The sequence below is a fragment of the Mirounga leonina genome, unplaced genomic scaffold, assembly GCF_011800145.1.
Source record: "Mirounga leonina isolate KUSES-001 unplaced genomic scaffold, KU_Mleo_1.0 Mir_114, whole genome shotgun sequence".
NCBI classification, from domain to species: Eukaryota; Metazoa; Chordata; class Mammalia; order Carnivora; family Phocidae; genus Mirounga; species Mirounga leonina.
This window is the reverse complement of record NW_023270265.1, coordinates 48,440,686-48,452,330: the sequence shown is the minus strand read 5'-3', so window position 1 is coordinate 48,452,330 and position 11,645 is coordinate 48,440,686. Positions and strand designations below refer to the sequence as shown.

Here is an 11,645-nt window from a genome sequence, read left to right as displayed (position 1 = left end):
AGCAACCTAGCAACCTAGCATCCATCTACCAACGATGCATCTAGCAATTGGCATGGACAGGGTTTGTGCTATTTTTTTTTTTTTTACAACCATTCCATGAAGAAGGTACACTTCTGCCCATTTGATAGATAAGAATATTGAGATTTAAAGAAGTCCAGTTACGTATGGGGTTGCTGAACTGTTCATCCCCAACATGGGGTTCTACTCTGAGTTTTGTGATGAGAGTTCATATACTGGGGAACGTTCATGCTAAGTGCATCTACAATAAATGCTGGCTGCCCACAGGTCTGGGACCACATGTGTCTAGGGACCACACGTGTCCGGGGACCACACACGTCATGTGTGTCATTGCAGCCCCAGTGCCTGGCACGGGGTCTGGGACTCAATAAATAGCTGTTCAATGGATGCATGACAACACATAGAGTCTTGGAAAGGTAATACCTCTTGGTCAGTCAGACAGATCTGGGTCTGAGTCTGATTAGTACTTGAATACCTGTGGGACCTCTGGTTTTGGAGTTCAGGAGACATGGTGTCTCTTGAAGGTCACCCTCGAAGGTTTCCAATTCCTTCTCTTCCATGTGAATTTTGCCAGTTTATATGCCTTGGAATTCTGCTCCCTAGAATCTTTGACAATTCCAGCTCTTTTGGGGCACCTGTAGCCACACAAACAAGGACAGTGTCTGATCCCCAGTGGACGCCTGCCCCATCTGCTCTCGCCACGAAGCAGTGCTTAGTCCTCGGCCTGCAGAGGAAGTTCTATCTTGTGGCTCCTTCTTGACGGTTTCATAGTCTTCGTGCTTCTGTTTCTACATCTGCTCCTTGGGTCTTGGTATTTATGCTGCCTGTCTTCCATTTCGATCATTCACTGTTCAAATCCCTGCCATCCAGGAAGTTCAGAGATCTCAAAGGCCTGGAAGATAGAGATTGGGTAAATCAGGATGGCGGCCCCTTTTTTACTGAGCACTTACTCTGTGCCAGGAACTCTGCTGGGCACTGGGTGTGCAATGTTTGACATGACATCAAGCGAACTTGCTCTCCTAAAATTTATATTCTAGAGGTTCAGGATGGACAAAAATCAAGTAAATAGACAAATAAGCAAAATTATTATAACAAGGACATGGGAGAGAAATACAGATGGGCGACTGCTTCAGGTCAGGAAGGGTAGAAAGGAGTCTGCCATACGGGGAGCCAGGGTAGGGGCTGTTTCAGGCCGAGGAAGCAGGATGTGCAAAGTTCCTGAGAGAGGGAGGAGCCTGGCACGTTCAGGATGGGAAAAGGAAAGCTGGTGTGGCTTGGTCATGGCGAGGAAGGGGGAGGGGTTAGGATATGTGGTTGGAGCGGTGATCAGGCAGAACCTGGAGGGCCGGCCAGCAGGGTGGGCTTCCATGTACCGAGGACGCGGCTGAAGGGTTGAACCTTATGCGTCCTGATTCATCTGGCTTTGTGAGAAGGCCATCTGTGCGTGTGAGGGCAGATTCAGGTGTTGTGAGGCCAAAGGCCTACATAAACGGGCGAACTTCCCTGGGACATAGGGTGCAAAGGGTCAAGTACAAAACTGTCAGGACCCCTGCCGGAGGTGTGGAAGAGTGTCCACGTGGGCAATGTGCCTGAGGCTTTTTCCACTCCATATGGGGCCCCTTGACGGCATGGGTGGGGCGCCGGCGTGAGTGCAGGGAGACACGTTCAAGGCCCACAGCAGCCGTCCAGGAAGGGAGTGTATGATGAGGGTGGTGGCCTTGGGACGCTGGATGCGGCCAAACAGGTGTTGGAAATGGAGTTTCCAGATTTTGCTCCAGGGTTGGGGGTGGGTGGCAAGAGAAGGGAGGAATTGAGGATGCTGGTGTGGCATCCACTCACTACTCCTAGGAGGTACTGATGAACACCCTAAGTCCAGAGTGAGGAAGTGGGCCCTGGGAGGTTAGGAGCCTGCCGTGATTCAGGACAGCTTCGTGTCAGGTTTGAACCCTGGCCGGCTGCATGGAAGCTGGCTGTCACCATGAGCTTGCTGGGGCTGCCGAACTGGCGAGGTCACTCACGGGGTTGTCCACTTTAGACTAGACATGCATGGGACCTATCAGATAGACGTGAGCAAAGGCTTTGCCCTTCCTTCTCTTTTTTGTCCTCAGTCTGTGTGCTTTCCACCTTCCGACTCAACATCCCTAACCCCATCCCTAACCCAACTGCCTCATCCGAGGCAGTCACCTCTCCCTCCTCCCTCTTCCTCCGCTTCCCCGCCCCAACCCCCTCAGCTCATTCACAGGGCGACCACACTGGGGCCACGCTGGGACTTCTGCATCCCAGGATCTTAGACTCCGTGCATGGTGGGCACCTAGTCCAGTTTTGTTGAATGAAGGTCTTTGACGTAAAGGCAGAGTAGTGAGCTGGTTATATGCAAGGGCTCCAGGGATTTTAAGCTCTATTGCATGTGTTTTTGTTATGAAAATGGGGACAATGATAGTCCCTGCATCATAGGGCCATTGAGAGGATCAAACAAGGTCATGTTGGCACCCACCATACCTAGTATAAAGTACACACATGGGTGATTGCTCCTTTTATTATCTATATTTGAAGAGGAAAGAAAGAGGAACAACTGTATGCAAGGACTGTAAGACAGAACTCTGAGGAATATTTGCAAGTTAAAAGAGAGGTTGGTGAATGCAAAAGGAGGGCTCTCTAGCAGGGAAGTTCATGGACCATCTTGGGGTCTGAGAGCTCTCCCTCCTCCTCACCTCTCCTTGCAGTTGGCATTCATCAAACCCCGTGCTGCCTGGCCCCATCCCTGGACAGAGCTTTGCAGGGTTGGTGGCTCCTGTCTTTACTGAATACAAAGTATGTGGATTTACTAATGGGGAAGGATGTCATATCCACACAGAATACAAAGCATGCATAGCCCTATTATTTATAAGCCCATTTTTCTACAAATGGCTTCTCATCCCTTGTGAGCATCGGTTTTTCTGATAAGTTTAACTAAAATTTTAAGTATGTAGAATGTAAAATTACTTTGAAAACTTTCCCCCTTTCAAGCCATTGCATAAAGAATGGATCCCTTCAGATGTCTGCATCTGTCCGGCAGCTGGAAACTTCATCTCCTGCTCTTGCTGTTAACACCTGCCATTTGTCTGCATGCAGGCTTTTCTTGATAATCGAGATGTGTTGTGCACAAAGCAGGGGTCTTATTTGAGGATGCCGAAGATGGTCTCTGGCCAGATGTTTCCCCTTCATTAGAATGTGTCCATCAGACACCTTTGCTGGAGGGCGTCTGCCTCTGTCGTCCTATTAGCTAGGATAACCTGGGCTTCTCGTTCCCTCACCGAAAAGATGAAATTAGCATTTAAGAAGCTGTTGTCATAAAAGTTTTCACCCTTCACAATTAATGCAAGAAGAGGTCAATGATGGTAAGTTAATGCTGCAGAAATCAGCCTTCATCATTCATGAGCAGTTAGGGCCCTAAATGCCACCTTGGAAGGCTGCCTCTGCCTTCCAATCTCAATGAGGATGGAACACTGGCTTGTGTTTGGAATCTTAATTTCTATATTGGCAGTGTCGCAGAGAGTCCTGCTTAGACCCCAGCTTCTTCTACAAGGGCCATCACAGGTCTCTTCAGAAGGGCGTGGCACAAGTCGGGGGGGAAATAAATGGCAAATGATGGATACTGCTACTTCTACAGGCGGGGGTGGCCCATGGAAGGAGCTCGGGGTTTATAAGGAATGGTTCAGTCACAGCCCAGCCCTCCCTACTGAACTGGGATTGCCTGTCGCACTCCTGCCTGTGAGGACAGCAGAGAGTGAGCGGTGGGTAGGTAAGCCTGGTCTCAGAGAAGCTTCAGGGACCAGACGGAGGACAGAAAGGTGATGTTATATGGCCAAGGAGACACCCAACGTAGGAGTGGTGACGGCCAAGTGTAAAGAACTGTCCACTTGGCAAACCAGTCCCAAATTACTTATTATTGAATGGTTCTCAATGCTGAGAGGCAGGAGCCAATGAAACTCATCTTGAAGGCTGACCTCTGGCAAGATCAGCACCCCTTCCCTTGGCTCAGTGTTCCTAGTGATGGTCAAAACTCAAGCAAAGGGTACATTGGGAGGGCTGGAATTCTCCACAAATAAGGAACACATGAAGTAGTGACAAACAAAGCATCCAATCACCCCACACCATTCTTTCCTTTCCCTCAACCCACCCACCCTCCCTCCCTTCCTTCTTCCTTCCCTTCCCTCCTTCCCTCTTTCCCTTCCTCCTTATTTCCCTCCCTCCTTTCCTTCTGTCTTCCCTCCTTCCTTCTTTTCTTCTTCCATTCATCCAAACTTTTAATCTTCCATCCTTCCACCCATCTATCCTCCCAACATCTAATAGGTACGAACTTTGAGAAAGGCCTGAAAATACATAAATAAATAAGACACAGACCTTGGCATTTTGAATTTACTATATAACAGATGGGCATTTGGAGACCCCAAGAATGTGAAAGCCAAAGAGATCTTTTAGGGACCTCCTTGCCCTATTTGACCAATGAGAAAACTGAGCAGAGACTAGATGAGTGACCTGGTCAAGTTGGACTGGGGTCCAGGCTTCATAAGTGCCACTGGAAGGAGTTTTCATGCACCACGCTGAGGAGCCCATCTTCATGATAAGAACAAACTTATGCTTTACAGACTGGGTAAAATTCCATGCATTTTTCTGAGGGACAACTGCTAGTTTTGATAAGGAGAACAAGCAAGGCCCCTCTTCAGAGAAAACTGGCCCAGCATGCTCAGAAATCAAGCAGATATATTCATGTTGACATGAAACCAGGCTCGGCCAAGCAGCTGGAAGTGGAGCTTTCTCTTCGCTGGAGGTACCAAAAGGAATGAAAGTGCGTGACCTTGGCCTCTTAGACTTCCGCCTTCTTATCTGTTACTGCCAGACACAGATAGGAACTCACAGTGATTTTTCTCTAGTAGTGGGTCACCCTCTACCCCTTCTATTTTTTAACCTTGGAGCAGCCCAAATTCTGGAGTTTCAGTCTGGCTTCAGAACTGGAGGCATGAACCACATGGAGACAAGAAAGAGCTTGGCTTCCTTGCAGGTTTTGCTTTGGGCGGTACTCCTGGCGCATCCGAGGCCGCTGTGTGGCCGCTCCACCAACATGGACCACGGTGAGGTTTTCCTAATCATCCACGAGGGATAGTAAAGTGGAACTATTCCTTAGAACTTAAAATAACTGGTTTATCTCCATTATTAAAAAAAAAAAAATCACTGCTCTTACATGGCCAACCTGGTTTCACTGAGCTTTATTTCAATTTAGCAAGATGGCCTTAGTCATGGTAGCTGAGATAGCTGCTGGATGGGAATGTCCTTGCAGAAAGCCAGAGAAAGTTTGGAAGTGTTGACAGCCCCAAGGACAGTTATCCTTTCACTTAGAAATCAAGGTTACAAAGTCCTGGTGAAGCGGTTTTAAAGTCAGCCCCGATTCTTTAATTGCTAGCACCAGCTTACCTGGGAAGCCTTCAGCGGCGGCACCATATAGCTCGGTTTATTGATCCCCGTGATTCAGTGTTTCTGCTCAAGGCATATTTTAGTACTTTTAACAGATCAGCACAATAGTTCAAGGATCAATCATTATTTCTTCCTACTGATCCATTTTAATTGTGATGTCAAAGATGCAGTAATCCTTTCTTAAGTTGGAAGAACATATCTAAAGCCAGGATAAGATTTTGTTATCATAGTAATGAGCCTTGCACATGCGAGGCAAGGCAGGAGGCTCATCAGTGCCTGACCTGACCCCAAACATCCACACCCCTGAGCTTACCTGAAGCTGCTGCCCTTAGCAATTCAGCCAGCCAGGTGATCTCTTTCCCTCCTTCCTCACTAGGGCAGCTGTGGGTTTTGGGAGGCAGATGGTCTCAGCAGGATTTTCCTGGGCTTGGAGGGGTGGGGGGTGGAATGGACAGGGAAGTTGAGGTAATGGTCCACATTCTGTGATAATCTGTCTTTATAACAAAGGAGCGTGGGTTGTACACTGGGAAAAGAAGGAAGTCTGAGGCCTTCCCACACTTTGAGAAGTAATCTAACATTCCGTGGGAAAGTCTCCAATCTCAAAACCACCCACTGTAGGAATTAAAGATTGCAGTAAAAATTCTGGTGAACGATGTAAAAAAATTAAGTGATTGAATTTCAGTCCTCCGGTTAATGTCTACATTGCCCACTCTCTATACTTCATTTTGAGTCCTTGATACCTTCAGGGAAATTAAAGAGTTGCCCAAACAAGGTCAGCCTACTGAGAAAGGATATGCCCTGGCTCAGTCCAATACTGCTTCCCCCACACTCTTGCCCTCTGAATTTCTCTTCTCCCCCAGAATATGTTGTAACCGATCAGATGGAGGATGGATGATAGAGGAGACACAGCCTAAAAGACCACTGTATTCTGGGTCAAGTTTCCCAAATGATGTTCCTTTTGTTACCATTTAAGTAGGATGCCATAAAATATTGTATTTTATAAAAACATTACTTGGTCAAGCCTGCTTGGGAAACACTGGGTTACTAGGGTGAGCCGTTTTCTTTACTGAGGACTCTTAGAGCCCTCAGTATGCCAAGGGCCTGCTTGACCTTTGCATGGTGGGCACCTTGCTGGACAAGTGTCATATGGAACATGCATTAGGAAGTACTGTTCTGGCTCCCAAGACATTTACTGAATGCCTGTTCTAGAAGGCTAGGCCCCACGGCAAAGGATAGACCAGTGTCTGCTTAGATATAATCTCTTCACTTCCAATAAGGAAGAGTGTGTGGAGATTCTAGGGTCCCATCAGGCACCCTCCTCAGAACCTCTGCAGCTCTCTGCATCAGCATGGCCATTGGGCCACTGAACTTGATGCATCTGTCACTTGTGATTGAATAGGAAACACCTGCCAGCTCCTTAAGGGCAAAGGCAGAGTGGGTATTTGTCCATCTTTGGCTGCCTAAGGTCCCTTTCCGTCTCCCACCAGCATGTCAAGTTCTTTCTAGGGATATTTATTCCCACTGCGCTCAGCCTTGTTGGAAATAAATATCGATGCCTGTTCCCCACTGTGGAAGCTCAAGTGATCCCTAGGCAGATTTCCTGCCCGACTCTTCCTCTTCCTGCTCCATACTTTCGGCATAAATCCTAAACATGACCCATCGGATGCTCTTTCCTAAGAATGGCCCTGGAATGAGAAACGTAAGGAGAAAAGAAACCATCATAGGTCACATGGCCCAAAGTTCTTACCTCAACTGTGTGTCTGGCTGTAAGACCATTCCTGACTCTCTCTGCTGTTTAGTTCCCAGGAGCCTACTTAGTTCCTGTCCCGGTCCATGTTCTCAGTCTTCTCAGCAATTCTGTGAGCTCTCCAAATGCGATTGGTTTAGGTTAGCCCAAGGCAGTTCCTGCTGGGAACCCTGCATGGAAAACAAAAAAGGACCTGGTTTTATTATCTTGTAATCATCCTCCAGTGCCTGCAGCAATGAAACACCTAGTAAGCTTTTAATACCTGCTTGCTGAATTGACCAGCGAAGTTCCTCATCTCTTTGTATCATGGGGGTAGATCTAAAAAGGTGCAATGATGGGCTTATTCATTCAACAGATATTTATTAGATAAACATTGTGTTTTAGAAACCATTCTAGGGGCTGGGATGATAGCCATGAGAAATCAAAGACCTTGCCACAGGAAGCTCTCATCCTACTTGGGGGGGTCGGGGACAGACTAACAAAGATATAGGTTGCCAGGTGGTAGTGTGCTCTGCAAAGAAATATAAAGTGAAGAAAGGCAGTAAAGAAGAATGGAGGTGCACTGCCTTGTATAGATGGTCAGAGAAGACTTCCGGGGAAAAGGGACATTTGGGAGACACAAGGGAAGGAAAGAAGTGAGCTATGAGATATTTGGGGAAGGACAAAGTCCTGAGTCTGGGACATGCATAGGGTGTTTGAGAAGAGCACAGAGGCCGGTCAGGAGCTGCTGAATGAGGGGATAGTGGGGGATGGCATCACAGATGAGGGGGTGCTGAAGCCATGGTAAGTCAAGTTGAAGTCAGGAGCCCAGGGGAGGTTTTGAGTAGGGGAGAGCGTGCTCTGACTTGGGTTTTAAAAAGTATTACTCTAAGGTCTGCTGTGACATCCAGCTGTGAGCTTATTCAACAGCTCGTAGAGTTGCTGGTCAGGCAGGGATGGGGCCTGAGGCCTTGGGCTGTGCTGTGTGCTCTAACTTCTGTGTCTCCCGTGGAGGACAATGGCATAGTGCATTTTGAAATCAAATTATGTGGTTAATATTTCATATGAGCATTTCTAATATTGCTACTTAATTTGTGGCAATGATAAGTATGTATGGAAATATGTGTTGCACATGTAAATTAAATAATTTTATGTCAAGTAGCTATCTGAAGGGTTGTTGAGGTTCCTGTGCATAATGGGAGTGTGTGCACCTTTCTAACTAGAGCATGGTTAGCACTGTCGGAGCCGGGGACCATCACTGTAAGCCAGGGCACCCTGGCCACCTCTAGAAAATCCTCCCTGTCATTCAGGCTTCTCGGGGGAACAGAGACTGCTGAGTGGTGGCAGACCACGGTGCTGAAATAATTGGAAAGGCCTTCCTTGAGCAGGGTTTGTCAGCCTCAGCACTGCTGACAGTGGGGCAGATAATTCTCTGTGGTGGGGGCCATCCTGGCATTGTAGGATGGTAGCTGCATCCTTAGCTTCTGCCTACCAGGGGCTGGCAGCACCTCCTCCCCCATTATGAAAACTAAAAATGTCCCTAGACATTGACGTCTATCCCCTAGAGGTAAGATGGCCCCAGTTGAGAACCACTGTTGTAGAGTGTTCAGACTCAAAAACAACACTAACAGAAAGTGAAATCTGGATTTTTTTTCTTGCTCACAAGGAGGAGCTAGCTGAGCCCACCAATGGGCAGGGGTGATAAAGAGTGGAAAGTGGAGTCAGGGTCTCCTTTCTAAGCCTGATAAAATCATTCATCAGTTGAGCTAGAGAAAGTTGATATCCATGGAGTTTATTTCAATTATTTTTGTTCACTCAACAATAAATCTGATTGCTACTATTTCCCAGGGACAATGTAGGTTCAAGGGTGAAGTGGGAGTGAGTATAAGAATGAACCAGACACAATTCTGCAGATGCTAATATCTGATGCAAAGTGATATTATCGGGGAAAATTTGGGGGTTCTAGGAGGAAAATAAGGAGAAACACCCCAATGAGCCCATAGGACAGAGAGATGGGAAGGATATTTGCTAAACTGGGGGGGCTGAAGGAACTGAGTATAAGCCAGTTAGGGGATGGAGATGGGACAGGGTGGCAGAAATGGTAGAGAACAGCATGTTTAAGGCCAAGAAGCCAGAGTGTAGTTCATTCAGAGGACTGTAAGTAGTTTAGTATCACTGAAATACAAAATAATTGTAGAGTATGAATAGATGGGTCCTGATGAATTAAAGTGAAGTGAGAGAATTCTCTCTAGATTTTCCTATTTTTGCTACATTAATTGTATGGAGGAATTTTTATTAATATCAAGAATGAGTGAAATGGACTCAGAAAAAACAATCCATAAGATTGCCATACTGAAATAACTAAATTGGGGACTCTTATTCATGACAGATGCCACTAAAAATAAATACACCATATGTCATCATTATCATAATAAACAATCAACATTTATTAATTCCTTCCATGCACAAAGCACAGATGGCAACAATAGATAGGGGAGAACACTTGAAACAAATATGACTTCATTCACTCAGCAAATATTGATTGAGCACATGCTGGGTGCCTGCAGTGGGCCAACCACTGAACATACACAGATAAATTCCACACCGTCCCTGACCTAAAGGAATACAACTTTTAAACAAAAGACATCTACTGTTTTTGTCACCTGGAGATGTGTCACACAAATTGAAAAGGAAAATATTAAGACCTCACTGATTCAGTGCACAAAGGACAAAAAAAGGAGATGAAGCTAAAAACATAGAAAAGTATTCAACCCCATTAAAATGTAAATTAATTCACAATGTGTCTATTGAAACTGAACATCGCCCCGTGGTCACATAAAGTAATAGAACCCACTGGGAAGACATAATTCCATAGAAAGAAAACAACCATATACTTGAAGATGTTCACTGTAGTATTATCTATTTTAAGAAAAATCAGGAGCAACCTAAACGCTTGATAGTAGGGAAAAGATTGTGTAAATTTTGGTAATTTGCAATAGAAGTTATGAATAGGTTGTAATAGTGTAAAACATGCAAAGCATTTTCTATCCTTCCTGAGGGCTGTTCCACAAGAGGGTCAGAAGGGGCCTCATCCATTATGGGCACTCAATAAATATTAAGCATAATACCTAGGTCAAATAAAAAAGCAATGACTAATTAAGCACAGGAAGTAAAGACCAGGCAGGGATGCATTAAATTTATAATTGTTTGTGACAATATGGGTGGACCTTGAAAGCAGTATGCTAAGTGAAATAGACAGAGAAAGACAAATACTGTATGATGTTATTTATATGTGAAATAAAACGACAACAACCAAACCCATAGGAGGTGAGATCAGACTTGCAAGTACTAAAGGTGGGGGCAGGGGTAGGGGGTGGGGAATTGGAGGAAGGGGGTCAAAAGGTACAAGTCAGTTACAAGTCAGATAAGTGCTAGTGATGTAATGTACAGGATGGCTCTGTCCAACCCGGTTAGATGATGTATAGGGATGTTGCTTAAGAGTAAATCCTAAGGGCGCCTGGGTGGCTCAGTTGTTAAGCATCTGCCTTTGGCTCAGGTCATGATCTCAGGGTCCTGGGATTGAGCCCCGCATCGGGCTCCCTGCTCTGCGGGAAGCCTGCTTCTCCCTCTCCCACTCCCCCTGCCTGTGTTCCCTCTCTCGCTGTGTCTCTTTCTGTCAAATAAATAAATAAAATCTTTTTTAAAAAATAAAAAGAGTAAATCCTAAGAGCTCTCATCATACAGAAAAAAATTTTTTTTCTTCTCTTCCTTCCTTTCTTTTTATTGTATCTATATGAGAAGACAGATGTCTGCTAAACCTGTTGTGATCATTTCATAGTATATGTAAATCAAGTCATCATGCTGTACACCTTAAACTTACACAGTGATGTATGTCAATTATTTCTTGATAAGACTTGAAAGAATTTATAATTGTTGAATTCGTTGGGAATATAGATTATTCTCCTCCTCCCATTTACTGAAATTTATAAAGTATTTATATGGCTTCTGTAAGTTTAAAACCAAAGGAAATGAAAACAAATTATTATTTTTTTTTCAAAATTTTATTTATTTATTTGACAGAGAGAGACACAGCGAGCGAGAGAACACAAGCAGGGGGTGTGGGAGGGAGAAGCAGGCTTCCCGAGGAGCAGGGAGCCCGATGCGGGGCTTGATCCCAGGACCCTGGGATCACGACCTGAGCTGAAGGCAGACGCTTAACGACTGAGCCACCCAGGTGCCCCAGAAATTAAAACAAATTAAAACAAAATGATTAACAGTGAGTCTAATGTTTCCTTCCCCATAACCAGTCAAAAGACTCTGGGTTTGCTGGATTTTTCTTCCCTCTGCCCCCTCCATCCTCCAGGGAGGGTCATCTATCTTTTCTGACTTCTGTGATGGAAAACAGGAGAGTGGCCTGAGGTGGAGAGGAGGAAGGTGCTCAAGAAATATA

At 45.7% G+C, this 11,645-nt stretch overlaps 1 protein-coding gene across 2 annotated transcripts in view; it reads left to right on the top strand.

Moving 5' to 3' along the window:
* The window catches only part of CUNH10orf90 (chromosome unknown C10orf90 homolog), a 215,615-nt gene that overhangs the window by 30,898 nt on the left and 173,072 nt on the right, over window positions 1–11,645 (top strand). The gene's annotated exons all lie outside the window — the stretch shown is intronic.